This window comes from Mixophyes fleayi, chromosome 4, assembly GCF_038048845.1.
Source record: "Mixophyes fleayi isolate aMixFle1 chromosome 4, aMixFle1.hap1, whole genome shotgun sequence".
Lineage (NCBI taxonomy): Eukaryota > Metazoa > Chordata > Amphibia > Anura > Limnodynastidae > Mixophyes > Mixophyes fleayi.
Window position 1 is genome coordinate 49,446,389 of NC_134405.1, and position 15,235 is coordinate 49,461,623.

At 46.4% G+C, this 15,235-nt stretch overlaps 1 protein-coding gene across 3 annotated transcripts in view; it reads left to right on the forward strand.

Moving 5' to 3' along the window:
- Positions 1-7,179: 7,179 nt before the first annotated feature.
- PRKACA (protein kinase cAMP-activated catalytic subunit alpha) overlaps positions 7,180-15,235 on the forward strand; it is a 39,515-nt gene continuing 31,459 nt past the window's right edge. Inside the window, exon 1 of one of the 3 annotated variants that reach the window (XM_075206911.1) lies at positions 7,180-7,268. The gene's annotated coding sequence lies outside the window, so the exon portion shown is untranslated. Of the gene's footprint in view, positions 7,417-15,235 lie in introns of all 3 variants that reach the window. The other 2 variants (XM_075206910.1, XM_075206909.1) reach the window with 2 other exon arrangements.

The following is a 15,235-nucleotide window of genomic DNA, read 5'->3' on the forward strand; positions in this document are numbered from 1 at the left end:
AATCTAAACATATAAGTTCATAGATAGGAGTTACACAGAGCCATTGAGTCATAAAGGAGCTCAAATGGTGAAAGGTCGTTCAAGGCCTAAGGCACCAAGCATACATGGGAGAAGTTTGTCCCATCGCATCTCCATTTCTGCAAACCATTTCAACATGGTTTTGTAGCTGTCCTTTGAAAACCAGGACATGGTGTGCAAAATATAGCATGGGTAAAGATCAGGTGGTGTCCAGAATACAGGTAAGAGGGCTGGAGCTGCATTCATTCTCCCCCCTCCTTCCTTCACAGGAAGGCACATATAGAAACCGTTGTACTTCCCACACTGTTCACCTGATTTGGATGTAAATTCCCTCAAATTAAAGCTGAAAGTCTGCAGTTAAAGCACATCTTGTTAGTTTCATTTCAAGTCCATTGTGGTGGTGTATAGAGCCCAAAATATGAGAATTGTGTCGATGCCCCAATATTTATGGACTTGACTGCATATAAATATACAGATAAGGTTATGGTGTGCAATTATATATGTCAGTTGTAGGCCCTGCTGTATTAAGGTGTTACCAGAATCGGCGTCAACTATGCCCTTAGCCACCTTACATTCAAACTGCACCAGTACGTGTGAATATGAAGTAATGAAAGCAGTGGTGAACAGTACATCTGTTGGCAAATGGTGGCACTATGCCCTTGACCTCCACACAATGAACAAACTGGAACCTAAGGCTCAGGATCATACAATGGATATGAAGCGGTGGGTTCTGGAAACCACGTGGAAAGACTTTCCCGCTGATCCGGATCTTGCTAGGTTATGTGCAGGTAAACTGGAAGCGACCCAGGGCTAGTCACTTTAGAGCGGATGGAACTCTGACGCCTTCTGCTCCAGTTGTCAGCTTCCACTGGTAGTGAGGACTCCCTGAGTCAGTTAAAGATGACAAGGGTTCCACACCTCCGTACGCCATCAAGGCATATTTGACTAACTGAACAGCCAATGCCAAGTTCTCCATCCTATAAATGCACACCCACCAAGCCAGAATTGGAGGAAGAAGACTAGTGAACTGCTCTAACACCACAGTCTCTACCAGCTGGATGAACATATAAGTTCCCACCACAGGCACTTGACTGCAAAGTCAGCCTAACAGCTGTATCATGGCACTCTGTCGGAAACCGCTGTTGGTAGGCCTCTGGATTAAGGGCAAACCGATCACAGATGTCTGCTTTCAGTTTCATTTAAAAATACAACAGTATATTTATTGTCATACAAACAACACTAGAATATTATGTACACACAGTAAATAAATGCCAGGCAGGTTTACCACATCGTCTCTCCCTTACCCCACTAGTTTAAGGAGTTATAGTCACCTGGCCGTCCAGCCTTCACGACCCATGGATCTCTCTCAGCTGCATATATAGACTATAGTAGAGAACGACAACTCAAAATCAGTCTTGCACTCTTCATCAATGAAATCCCAGAATGAACACCCCCTCCCCCCTGGAGTGGCTCCTTATATCTCAGGTCTAATTTCCACAGTGGTTTTCCCTCCCTAGGCAAACCCCTGGGTCTATTCTTCCTAACCATTGGTCAGTGCAGGACTAGGGGGGTTGTAGAGGGCAGTGAAGATGAGCTGACCTTCCACAGAAGCCCCCTGCTGGGATGCAGACAGAATGTCTGGACTAGTCCAATGGAGAAGAATTGATACTAATTGGCTTCCCCTACTTCCACGGATAAGGTAGCAGTGAGCCCCTCCTAAAATTAACCCCTTACAATACTTTGTGATGTCACAGGTTCCCCAGCTGTTCCATACTTCCTGTGAAGGAAGGAGGGGGGAGAATGAATGCAGCTCCAGCCCTCTTACCTGTATTCTGGACACCACCTGATCTTTACCCATAACCCTCCTGGCTTCAGTTTAAGGACAATGAATAACTACTGCAAGTCATCAATATATAATACACAATATACCTATTTACATTGAACTACCCTTAACCACATGTAATTGGACAATGCAGTTGTAGTCTGGTGAGCTGGGGAACAAAAGCAAGGGCTATAAAAAGTACTATAATCCACATTATGTGAGAAACGAGAAACAGAATGGTCACAGGGTTATCACACTCGTTTCGTCACACCAGTGAAGAGCGCTACACAGGCCGCCGGAGCCTTCCTTATTAGCAGAGGGGCAACTTGAATAGCCCAACTGTCACTGGGCAAAGCCTAAGTTGTGGCCACTTGTTCAAAAGGTGTCAAGAAAGCATCAATATCATTGTCAGCACTTATTTAAGGATTTACAGAAGCCATTGAAGGGTGATCTTGATCTCATTCTGGTAAGCAGTACAGGAGAGCATGAGCAGACTTTGTTTGTTTTGCCATCTGCTCCATTTGGGCCTGTTGGAGCTGCTGCTGTACTCTTTGTATTTGCAGCTCCTTAAAGTGTGCTGCATCACCAACTCCATGCTGGCTTCCAAGTCTTCAAGGCAGGACCCGACTTGACCCCACTCTGGCATTAACTAGTAGTGGTTTAAAATCAAGTTACTAGTCAGGGTCAAACAGTAATATTATTGCAAGGATCCACAGTAATACACGTGGACAGAAAACTAGAGCTATGCACAAAGCTCAGGGTATATTGGCTCCATCCATCCTCCACAGACACCAAGATTAGACTGAATTTGAGATCTTAGATAGGCTAAAAGTGCTCCCTAATGAGGAATGAGTAGGACTTCCTCTTGACTCCCAGGAGCTTAATACTTTCCTTAGTTGTGGCAGTTTCTTGCTCTACCACAATGGTCTTCAAGAAAACAAGAATCCTGAAAGACATGTTAGCTCCAAGCTATAAGGACAAGAACCTAGGTTGGGGTCAAATAAACTTACATGGTTTTTGCCCTTTTTGTGGAAAATAACAAACTTAATGGCTTGCAAGGTTGAACTCCACATCAGCAGTTGCTCATTGTCCCCAACAGACTGGTGGAGTCAACTAAACGAGTTATGGTCAATGAAAACGTATGACCATCAAGGTAAGGTTGGAGATTTGGAAGAGCCCATACAGTAGCCAAACATTCTTTTTATATGCCATCTCGTGATCCAGGAGTTTCTGGGAGAGGAATGCTATGGAGGGCACCTGTTTATTGCCTGCTATTTAGCTTAGTACTATTCTCAGTGCACAACGAGAAGATTGGTCTGTACCAAGACTTGTCTTTGGAAGTCTGAAGCTGCCAATACCTGGGACTGAGCCAGAGTTACTTTTGTATGTGTCACACTGGGAGAACCATATTTCTTAGCAGTCAGGTCAGTCAGTAGTTTAGCAATGGTGCTACACAAATTTTCTATAGCAGCTGACAATGCCCAGGAATCTCTGAACCACCTCTGGTTGGAGGGATGGAGCCAATTCAAGATGAACTCCACTTTGGCTGTTTTAGGCCTAATCTTTCCTCTGCCAACCCCATCTGGCACTTGTCAGGTCAAACAATCAGTCCTGCCTCTTGGCCGTGTGACAGCATCCTAGGAATGTGTGCCAGATGTTCCTTCCAGTAGTTACTAAAGAAGGCTATATTGTCTAAGTCTGGGTAAAATCCTGACACCCTGCCAGGTTGTGATCCATCAATCGCTGGGCATTACTCTAAACTTGAATAGCCCAAACGAAATGAAAAATGCTGACTGCTCTTGCTTAAGGGTATTTGCCAATACTCCTTATGTGAATCCAGGGTGAACATGTAGTGAGTCTGCCCAGCTGGTTGAGGAGTTCATTTATGGAAGGCATGGAGTAGGCATTGGTCACTGTTAACTCATTCAACTGTCTGTAGAGTATAGGATTATACAATTACCACCTTCTCTAGCATTCCTTCAACCTCTTTATTGATAATTTTGAGCACCTATAAGGCTACCCTATAGACAGGGTGCCGAAAAGACTCAGCCTCTCCAGTAACAACATAATAGGTAACCAGATGGGTTCACCATGGTCTGCTAGAAAATTGGGCCCGTTGTACCTTTATTACCCCCCCCCCCCTTCTGCCTGTCCTGTTAGTAAGTTTGGGCTTCTTTTTCTTAGTTTCTGCAGATCTGGGAGCAGATTCACTCCTAAGGCGGAACAGCAGAGAGCCACCAAAGAGCAGAGAACCAATGCACCCATCTACTATGCTTTTACCCAATTAGTAGGTACAAAGCTGATTTCCGGCTGCATGTAGGGCCCTGGTGTAATCTGTGGACCTTTATTGCTGTGTGACCATGTATGGTCCAGCCCTGGTTACCGGCAACATTCTTGCAAATAGGGAATAACATCATGTAGGGCAGAAAGTCCTGAGGGTGAATGTATTAAGGTCCGATTTCTGCAAATTGCTGATATTCTGCGACTTTGCAGGCAAAATTTTAAACAGTATTGTGTTTAAAGGCAAACATTGCGTTTAAAAATTTGCCTGGCAATTCGCCGAATATCGTCAATTTGCAGAAATCAGACCATAATACATTCACCACCAGGACTTTCTGCCCTATATGCTGTTCACCAAGTGCAAAGATCATACTCTCACTTTTGCCTATTTTGGGTAACCTGGAGGTTGCAGTAGGTTAACTTCAATAATCTCTGCAATCACGCATGCAGCTGTTTTACATATTCAATAATGGGTAACTTGGTATAGCTAAATTCCTCTAACCGGGTATCACAGATAAAGGACGGTAAGCTCTAACGCTCACCCCATATAGCAACTGTAATAGGGAGAAATTGATGTGTGCCTGTGGTACCTCCTTACAGTGATCTCTCCCTGCATAACAAATGTTTGAGCTTAATGTTGAACCTCTCATGGAGTCGGTTAGTATGAGGTTGCTTGGTATGTGCAAAAGTGTCGGCAGAATCAATTTTCTAGTGGCTGTCCAAGGCTCAACAGGCGGCCTCAGGTATTTACTCGATATTGTAGGCCATCGACCCTTATTAATCGGTCCTCTGTAGGTCTGGCTGATCTACCACACTAAGGAGACTGAGTTGAGTTACCCTGAATTCAGTTTGATGCACCTTCCCCAAAAAGAGTCACTCTTGTGATGTAGGATACTGCACTGCCAAGGGTGTTTAGGGAGCGTTAAACGGATTGAACAAGGGCAAAAGATGGGGTAGCTCATGGTCTGATCGTAATGCCTGATGTACTGGCTGCTGAAATTGCTCTTGACTCCTCGGGTAGATCTCAGGGGGGTGACTTACACATACTCATCTGCTAAATGGGCTGCCCATTCAGTAGTATCTGGCTTGTGGTCAGCTATATCCTTTCAGGTATTTGCAGGAACTGCTCTAAAATGACAAGATCTTTTTTGCAGGGGGCATCTACTGAATCTGTACCATCTAAATATTGAAAACAAGAACTGAAAATAGTTGTCAAACTGAGAATGTAAGCTCCACTCTAGGATATTTTGGAAACGTGCCCAGTAAACCTATTCAACAGCACTCTCTTTATCTCCTGGTAAACCATAGAGGACACCAGGCTCAATGTGTTATATGATTTGAGTGCCTTCTCCATTAGCCTTGGTTCTAGGGACATTTTGTCTAAATGAGTTCATGGAAGCTCATTATAGTCTCATAGTTCTGCAAATGGGTATTGATGTTCTTTCCACAGGCTCATTTCTCATTAAGAAAGTTGGCTACAGCTGCCTCACTGGTACTTTCAGTATTGCCTTCAGTATTGCCTCTAATGCACATGCCATCTGCTTTCTGAGGCATTTGGTCCTAGTGCCACCAGATGCTCTAGTGGTGAATCTGCCCAGGTAACTCTTCATCGGACCCTTCTTCCCCAAATCACTAGTTGGATAGGCCATACCTTGGTACTACTCCATTGTTAATGATTTGTTCTTGGAGAAACAAAGATTGGAAGAATTAGATTGTGTCCAAGTGAAATAAGATTTAATTCCTTGTTCTCGTGATGATGCTGCACTCCTTGTTTTCCTGTGACCGACAGATTATAGCTCACTTTAATCGACCCCCTGCTGTTCTAAATTCAGGTCAGTGTTTCTGAAGCAACTCTGACCCGTTGCCCAGAAGTAGCAGAGTAAGCGGTCAGGAAGAATTCAACTAGAGAAACATAGAGGAGCTGCAAAACTTGATAGTTGCTTAGGAGACAGGTTGTGGCAGAGTTTATCTTTCTACAACAAAGGATACCACACTGGTGGGCAGTTGATGATCAGTCGATCAGTGGCTGGTTAAGTGTTGCCAGTAGGAGCAGTCTGCCATGACTACTTTTTGAAACCAGAGTAACCCCAAAAAGCTTGGTGGGGTAGTATGCCCATGACATGATACCACACCTGTATATACATATACACACAAATAACTACCCGCATCTCTATTTATGTTCTGGGTATGTAATTTACCAGGATGTTTATTCCAGAAAGTTTCCTGCTACAATAGCTTATGCATGCAGCATAACATTCCTGAATGAGAAATCAGGACATATTACGTCACGCCCCTGTCGTGACTAGTGAATGGACGTACCTCAGCAAGTGAAGGCCACATTGTGACTGCTGCTGCTGCGCTAGTTTAATACAGTAACATTCATTAAGGATCTTAAATGAAGAGGATCCTTATTTCAGTCTCCTGGACAAAACCATGTTAGATTGCAAGGGGTGCAAATGAGTGTTCTGTTTTGCACACAAGTTAAATACTGACTGTTTTTTCATCTAACACACAAATATCAACTTTAAATTTCAGTGTACAAATAAGCTATCAAGTATTTGTGTGTTACATGAAAAAAGTCAGTATTTAACTTATGTGCAAAACAGAACACTCATTTGCACCCCTTGCAATGTAACATGGTTTTGTCCAGGAGACTGAAATAAGAATCCTCTTCATTTAAGATCCTTAATGAATCAGGGCCAGAGACAATATATGACCGCGTACACAGTATCTGACAACAGAATTAAACGCAGGGATTACACTTTAAAAGGCGGAGGGAACATGTTGCTATAAATAGCCTCCTGACGCCGGCGGTGGAGCCGGGCCCCGTCCATGACACATCCCAGTGTCCCGCCCTCTCGCTCTCACCCAAAGCCTTTCCCAGCCAAAGACGATCTGCCGCGGGCGGAGCCGCCTGATTCCCACGCCCTCCCATTGGCCTCTTCCCATTGTGACGTCACAATCGCCGTCTCCTGGGTGACAAGGGAGGAGGAGGCGGGGCGAATCCAACCGCTCGGCCGGAAAGAGGTGTCAACTCTGGAGGGAAAGAAGACATCGCTGATTGGCTGCTGCAACCGACAGTGGGGCGGGGCTCCGGCAAGGATTGGCGACGTCGGTTGAATGACGCCAAGTGAGGCGTGGCCAGCAGGTGAGCAGGGGTCCTAGAGGTATCGCAGAGGAGGAGGAATAAGGCTCCGCGGCCTGCGGGTCCTAGAGGTGACAGGAGCGGCTGTGTGCGGACTGTGGAGGTGTCAGAGCGGCAGGAGCAGACCCCGAGGTGCGCACGGTTATATATGGTAACGATGGAAGGGGAGGCCGGGATGTAATGTCCTAGCGGTAATGGAGGCTGTAGTAGTGCTGTACGGGCTGGTTAGGGGGAAGGGGAGGCCCTATGTGTGGTCCTGTCAGTGCAGCCGGCAGGGTGTGCCGTGCCCGCACAGATGACAGCAGGGAGAGAGGCCTAAGCTGACAGCTCCCAGGGATAATCCGGCCCGTTATGTCGTCCTAGCGGTTACTAGAGGGAGTCTGTGCCTGGCCTAATGTACATGTCCTACACAGGGAGAGGTGGCCGATCTGTTCCTGTGTGTGTGTGTGTGTGTGTGTGTGTGATGTACACTGTGTGTGTGATGTACACTGTGTGTGTGATGTACACTGTGTGTGTGATGTACACTGTGTGTGTGATGTACACTGTGTGTGTGTGTGTGATGTACACTGTGTGTGTGTGTGATGTACACTGTGTGTGTGTGTGATGTACACTGTGTGTGTGTGTGATGTACACTGTGTGTGTGTGTGATGTACACTGTGTGTGTGTGTGATGTACACTGTGTGTGTGATGTACACTGTGTGTGTGTGTGATGTACACTGTGTGTGTGATGTACACTGTGTGTGTGATGTACACTGTGTGTGTGTGTGTGTGTGATGTACACTGTGTGTGTGTGTGTGTGTGATGTACACTGTGTGTGTGTGTGATGTACACTGTGTGTGTGTGTGTGTGTGATGTACACTGTGTGTGTGTGTGTGTGATGTACACTGTGTGTGTGTGTGTTGTACACTGTGTGTGTGTGTGTGTGTGTGTGTGATGTACACTGTGTGTGTGTGTGTGTGTGTGATGTACACTGTGTGTGTGTGTGATGTACACTGTGTGTGTGTGTGTGTGTGATGTACACTGTGTGTGTGTGTGTGTGTGATGTACACTGTGTGTGTGTGTGTGTGTGTGTGTGTGTGATGTACACTGTGTGTGTGTGTGTGTGATGTACACTGTGTGTGTGTGTGTGTGTGTGTGTGTGTGTGTGATGTACACTGTGTGTGTGTGTGATGTACAGTGTGTGTGTGTGTGTGTGTGTGTGTGATGTACACTGTGTGTGTGTGTGTGTGTGTGTGTGTGATGTACACTGTGTGTGTGTGTGTGTGTTGTACACTGTGTGTGTGTGTGTGTGTGTGTGTGATGTACACTGTGTGTGTGTGATGTACAGTGTGTGTGTGTGTGTGTGTGTGTGTGTGTGATGTACACTGTGTGTGTGTGTGTGTGTGTGTGATGTACACTGTGTGTGTGTGTGTGATGTACACTGTGTGTGTGTGTGTGTGTGTGATGTACACTGTGTGTGTGTGTGTGTGTGTGATGTACACTGTGTGTGTGTGTGTGATGTACACTGTGTGTGTGTGTGTGAGATGTACACTGTGTGTGTGTGTGTGAGATGTACACTGTGTGTGTGTGTGTGAGATGTACACTGTGTGTGTGTGTGTGAGATGTACACTGTGTGTGTGTGTGTGTGAGATGTACACTGTGTGTGTGTGTGTGTGATGTACACTGTGTGTGTGTGTGTGTGTGTGTGATGTACACTGTGTGTGTGTGTGTGTGTGATGTACACTGTGTGTGTGTGTGTGATGTACACTGTGTGTGTGTGTGTGTGATGTACACTGTGTGTGTGTGTGTGTGTGTGTGTGTGATGTACACTGTGTGTGTGTGTGTGTGATGTACACTGTGTGTGTGTGTGTGTGTGTGTGTGTGTGATGTACACTGTGTGTGTGTGTGTGTGATGTACACTGTGTGTGTGTGTGTGTGTGTGATGTACACTGTGTGTGTGTGTGTGTGTGTGTGTGTGTGTGTGTGATGTACACTGTGTGTGTGTGTGTGTGATGTACACTGTGTGTGTGTGTGTGTGTGTGATGTACACTGTGTGTGTGTGTGATGTACACTGTGTGTGTGTGTGTGATGTACACTGTGTGTGTGTGTGTGTGTGTGTGTGTGATGTACACTGTGTGTGTGATGTACACTGTGTGTGTGTGTGATGTACACTGTGTGTGTGTGTGTGATGTACACTGTGTGTGTGTGTGTGTGATGTACACTGTGTGTGTGTGTGTGTGATGTACACTGTGTGTGTGTGATGTACACTGTGTGTGTGTGTGTGATGTACACTGTGTGTGTGTGTGTGATGTACACTGTGTGTGTGTGATGTACACTGTGTGTGTGTGATGTACACTGTGTGTGTGTGATGTACACTGTGTGTGTGTGTGATGTACACTGTGTGTGTGTGTGTGTGTGTGTGTGATGTACACTGTGTGTGTGATGTACACTGTGTGTGTGATGTACACTGTGTGTGTGTGTGTGTGATGTACACTGTGTGTGTGATGTACACTGTGTGTGTGTGTGTGTGATGTACACTGTGTGTGTGTGTGTGTGTGATGTACAGTGTGTGTGTGTGATGTACACTGTGTGTGTGTGATGTACACTGTGTGTGTGTGATGTGTACAGTGTGTGTGATGTACACTGTGTGTGATGTACACTGTGTGTGTGTGATGTACACTGTGTGTGTGTGTGTGTGTGTGTGTGTGATGTACACTCTGTGTGTGTGTGTGATGTACACTGTGTGTGTGTGTGTGTGTGATGTACACTGTGTGTGTGTGATGTACACTGTGTGTGTGTGTGATGTACACTGTGTGTGTGTGATGTACACTGTGTGTGTGTGTGATGTACACTGTGTGTGTGTGTGTTGTACACTGTGTGTGTGATGTACACTGTGTGTGTGTGATGTACAGTGTGTGTGTGTGTGTGATGTACAGTGTGTGTGTGTGATGTACAGTGTGTGTGTGTGATGTACAGTGTGTGTGTGTGTGATGTACAGTGTGTGTGTGTGTGTGTGATGTACAGTGTGTGTGTGTGATGTACAGTGTGTGTGTGTGATGTACAGTGTGTGTGTGTGATGTACAGTGTGTGTGTGTGTGTGATGTACACTGTGTGTGTGTGTGTGTGTGTGTGTGTGTGTGATGTACACTGTGTGTGTGTGTGTGTGTGATGTACACTGTGTGTGTGTGATGTACACTGTGTGTGTGAGATGTACACTGTGTGTGTGTGTGTGAGATGTACACTGTGTGTGTGAGATGTACACTGTGTGTGTGAGATGTACACTGTGTGTGTGAGATGTACACTGTGTGTGTGAGATGTACACTGTGTGTGTGTGTGTGTGAGATGTACACTGTGTGTGTGTGTGTGTGTGAGATGTACACTGTGTGTGTGTGTGAGATGTACACTGTGTGTGTGTGAGAGATGTACACTGTGTGTGTGTGAGAGATGTACACTGTGTGTGTGTGAGAGATGTACACTGTGTGTGTGTGTGTGATGTACACTGTGTGTGTGATGTACACTGTGTGTGTGTGTGTGTGATGTACACTGTGTGTGTGATGTACACTGTGTGTGTGATGTACACTGTGTGTGTGTGTGTGTGTGTGTGTGATGTACACTGTGTGTGTGTGTGTGATGTACACTGTGTGTGTGTGTGTGTGTGATGTACACTGTGTGTGTGTGATGTACACTGTGTGTGTGTGATATGTACACTGTGTGTGTGTGTGTGATATGTACACTGTGTGTGTGTGATGTACACTGTGTGTGTGTGTGATGTACACTGTGTGTGTGTGATGTACAGTGTGTGTGTGATGTACACTGTGTGTGTGATGTACACTGTGTGTGTGTGTGTGATGTACACTGTGTGTGTGTGATGTACACTGTGTGTGTGTGTGTGATGTACACTGTGTGTGTGTGTGTGTGTGTGTGTGATGTACACTGTGTGTGTGTGTGATGTACACTGTGTGTGTGTGTGTGTGTTGTACACTGTGTGTGTGTGTGTGTGTTGTACACTGTGTGTGTGTGTGTGTGTGTGTGTGTGTGATGTACACTGTGTGTGTGTGTGATGTACACTGTGTGTGTGTGTGATGTACACTGTGTGTGTGTGTGATGTACACTGTGTGTGTGTGTGATGTACACTGTGTGTGTGTGTGTCATGTACACTGTGTGTGTGTGTGATGTACACTGTGTGTGTGTGATGTGTACAGTGTGTGTGTGTGATGTACACTGTGTGTGTGTGATGTACACTGTGTGTGTGTGTGTGTGTGATGTACACTGTGTGTGTGTGTGTGATGTACACTGTGTGTGTGTGATGTACACTGTGTGTGTGTGTGTGATGTACACTGTGTGTGTGTGTGTGATGTACACTGTGTGTGTGAGATGTACACTGTGTGTGTGTGTGAGATGTACACTGTGTGTGTGTGTGTGATGTACACTGTGTGTGTGTGTGTGTTGTACACTGTGTGTGTGTGATGTACACTGTGTGTGTGTGATGTACACTGTGTGTGTGTGTGTGATGTACACTGTGTGTGTGTGTGTGTGATTGATGTACACTGTGTGTGTGTGTGATGTACACTGTGTGTGTGTGATGTGTACACTGTGTGTGTGTGTGATGTGTACACTGTGTGTGTGTGTGATGTGTACACTGTGTGTGTGTGATGTGTACTGTGTGTGTGTGATGTGTACACTTTGTGTGTGTGATGTGTACACTTTGTGTGTGTGATGTGTACAGTGTGTGTGTGTGATGTACACTGTGTGTGTGTGATGTACACTGTGTGTGTGTGATGTACACTGTGTGTGATGTACAGTGTGTGTGTGTGTGAGTGTGAGATGTACACTGTGTGTGTGATGTACACTGTGTGTGTGTGTGTGATGTACACTGTGTGTTGTACACTGTGTGTGTAAGATGTACAGTGTGTGTGTGCGTGTGTTGTACAGTGTGTGTGTGCGTGTGTTGTACAGTGTGTGTGTGCGTGTGTTGTACAGTGTGTGTGTGCGTGTGTTGTACAGTGTGTGTGTGCGTGTGTTGTACAGTGTGTGTGTGCGTGTGTTGTACAGTGTGTGTGTGATGTGTACAGTGTGTGTGTGATGTGTACAGTGTGTGTGTGTGTGATGTGTACAGTGTGTGATGTACAGTGTGTGTGTGTGATGTACACTGTGTGTGTGTGTGATGTACACTGTGTGTGTGTGATGTACACTGTGTGTGATGTACAGTGTGTGAGTGTGAGATGTACACTGTGTGTGTGATGTACACTGTGTGTGTGTGTGATGTACACTGTGTGTTGTACACTGTGTTGTACACTGTGTGTGTGAGATGTACAGTGTGTGTGTGCGTGTGTTGTACAGTGTGTGTGTGCGTGTGTTGTACAGTGTGTTGTACAGTGTGTGTGTGTGCGTGTGTTGTACAGTGTGTGTGTGCGTGTGTTGTACAGTGTGTGTGTGCGTGTGTTGTACAGTGTGTGTGTGTGCGTGTGTTGTACAGTGTGTGTGTGTGCGTGCGTTGTACAGTGTGTGTGCGTGTGTTGTACAGTGTGTGTGCGTGTGTTGTACAGTGTGTGTGCGTGTGTTGTACAGTGTGTGTGCGTGTGTTGTACAGTGTGCGTGCGTTGTACAGTGTGCGTGCGTGTGTTGTACAGTGTGCGTGCGTGTGTTGTACACTGTGCGTGCGTGTGTTGTACTGTGTGTGTGTGTTGTACAGTGTGTGTGTGTGTGTGTTGTACAGCGTGTGTGTGTGTGTTGTACAGCGTGCGTGTGTTGTACAGCGTGCGTGTGTGTGTTGTACAGCGTGCGTGTGTGTGTTGTACAGCGTGCGTGTGTGTGTTGTACAGCGTGTGTGTGTGTTGTACAGCGTGCGTGCGTTGTACAGTGTGTGTGCGTGTGTTGTACAGTGTGCGTGTGTTGTACAGTGTGCGTGTGTTGTACAGTGTGCGTGTGCGTGTGTTGTACTGTGTGTGCGTGTGTTGTACTGTGTGTGTGTGCGTGTGTTGTACTGTGTGTGTGTGTGTGTTGTACAGCGTGTGCGTGTGTTGTACTGTGTGTGCGTGTGTTGTACTGTGTGTGTGTGCGTGTGTTGTACTGTGTGTGTGTGCGTGTGTTGTACTGTGTGTGTGTGTGTTGTACAGTGTGCGTGCGTGTGTTGTACAGTGTGCGTGCGTGTGTTGTACAGTGTGCGTGCGTGTGTTGTACACTGTGCGTGCGTGTGTTGTACACTGTGCGTGCGTGTGTTGTACTGTGTGTGTGTGTGTTGTACAGCGTGTGTGTGTGTGTGTTGTACAGCGTGTGTGCGTGCGTGTGTGCGTGCGTGTGTGTTGTACAGCGTGCGTGTGTGTTGTACAGCGTGCGTGTGTGTGTTGTACAGCGTGCGTGTGTGTGTTGTACAGCGTGCGTGTGTGTGTTGTACAGCGTGCGTGTGTGTGTTGTACAGCGTGCGTGTGTGTGTTGTACAGCGTGCGTGTGTGTGTTGTACAGCGTGCGTGTGTGTGTTGTACAGCGTGCGTGTGTGTGTGTTGTACAGCGTGTGTGTGTTGTACAGCGTGCGTGTGTTGTACAGCGTGCGTGCGTGTGTTGTACAGTGTGTGTGCGTGTGTTGTACAGTGTGCGTGTGTTGTACAGTGTGCGTGTGTTGTACTGTGTGTGCGTGTGTTGTACTGTGTGTGCGTGTGTTGTACTGTGTGTGTGTGTGTTGTACAGCGTGTGTGTGTGTTGTACAGCTTGTCTGTGTGTGTTGTACAGCGTGTGTGTGTTGTACAGCGTGCGTGCGTGTGTTGTACAGCGTGCGTGCGTGTGTTGTACAGCGTGCGTGCGTGTGTTGTACAGCGTGCGTGTGTTGTACAGCGTGCGTGCGTGTGTTGTACAGCGTGCGTGTGTTGTACAGTGTGTGTGCGTGTGTTGTACTGTGTGTGTGTGTGTGCGTGTGTTGTACAGTGTGTGTGTGCGTGTGTTGTACAGTGTGTGTGTGCGTGTGTTGTACAGTGTGTGTGCGTGTGTTGTACAGTGTGCGTGTGTGTGTGTGTGTGCGTGTTTTGTACAGTGTGTGTGTGTGTGTGTGTTGTACAGTGTGTGTGTGTGTTGTACAGTGTGTGTGTGTGTTGTACAGTGTGTGTGCGTGTGTTGTACAGTGTGTGTGCGTGTGTTGTACAGTGTGTGTGCGTGTGTTGTACAGTGTGTGTGCGTGTGTTGTACAGTGTGTGTGCGTGTGTTGTACAGCGTGCGTGCGTGTGTTGTACAGCGTGTGTGTGTTGTACAGCGTGCGGGTGTGTTGTACAGCGTGCGGGTGTTGTACAGCGTGCGTGCGGGTGTTGTACAGCGTGCGTGCGGGTGTTGTACAGCGTGCGTGATGTACACTGTGTGATGTACACTGTGTGTGTGTGATGTACACTGTGTGTGTGATGTACACTGTGTGATGTACACTGTGTGTGTGTGTGGTGTACACTGTGTGTGTGTGTGTGGTGTACACTGTGTGTGTGTGTGTGTGGTGTACACTGTGTGTGTGTGTGTGTGTGGTGTACACTGTGTGTGTGTGTGGTGTACAGCGTGTGTGTTGTACAGCGTGCGTGTGTGTGTTGTACAGCATGTGTGTTGTACAGTGTATTGTACAGTGTGCATGTGTGTGGGTTGTACAGCGTGCGTGTGTGTGTGTGTGTGAGGTGTACACTGTGGTGTGTTACTGTATGGGGTATGTACGTACTAGTGTGTGTTTTGTATGGGGGAAGTATATTTGTTGGCACTGAATTGTGTAACTGAACATGACATACTGTAGTGTGCTGTACATTGCAGTCACTATAGGGAGTTACTGTATGCAATGTACTTTGTAGGCAGTATAGTGAGCTGTGTATTGTATGTTATGTAGATGGTAGTGGGCTGTATTATTGCATGAAATGTAGATGTTGGTAACTACATTTTAGATAAAACTGAGCTAAGCTGTTTATGTATTTTTACATCACTTGTTATTAAGGGACACGTTTGTTGTGCTACTTCGTTTAAATTATACATATTTG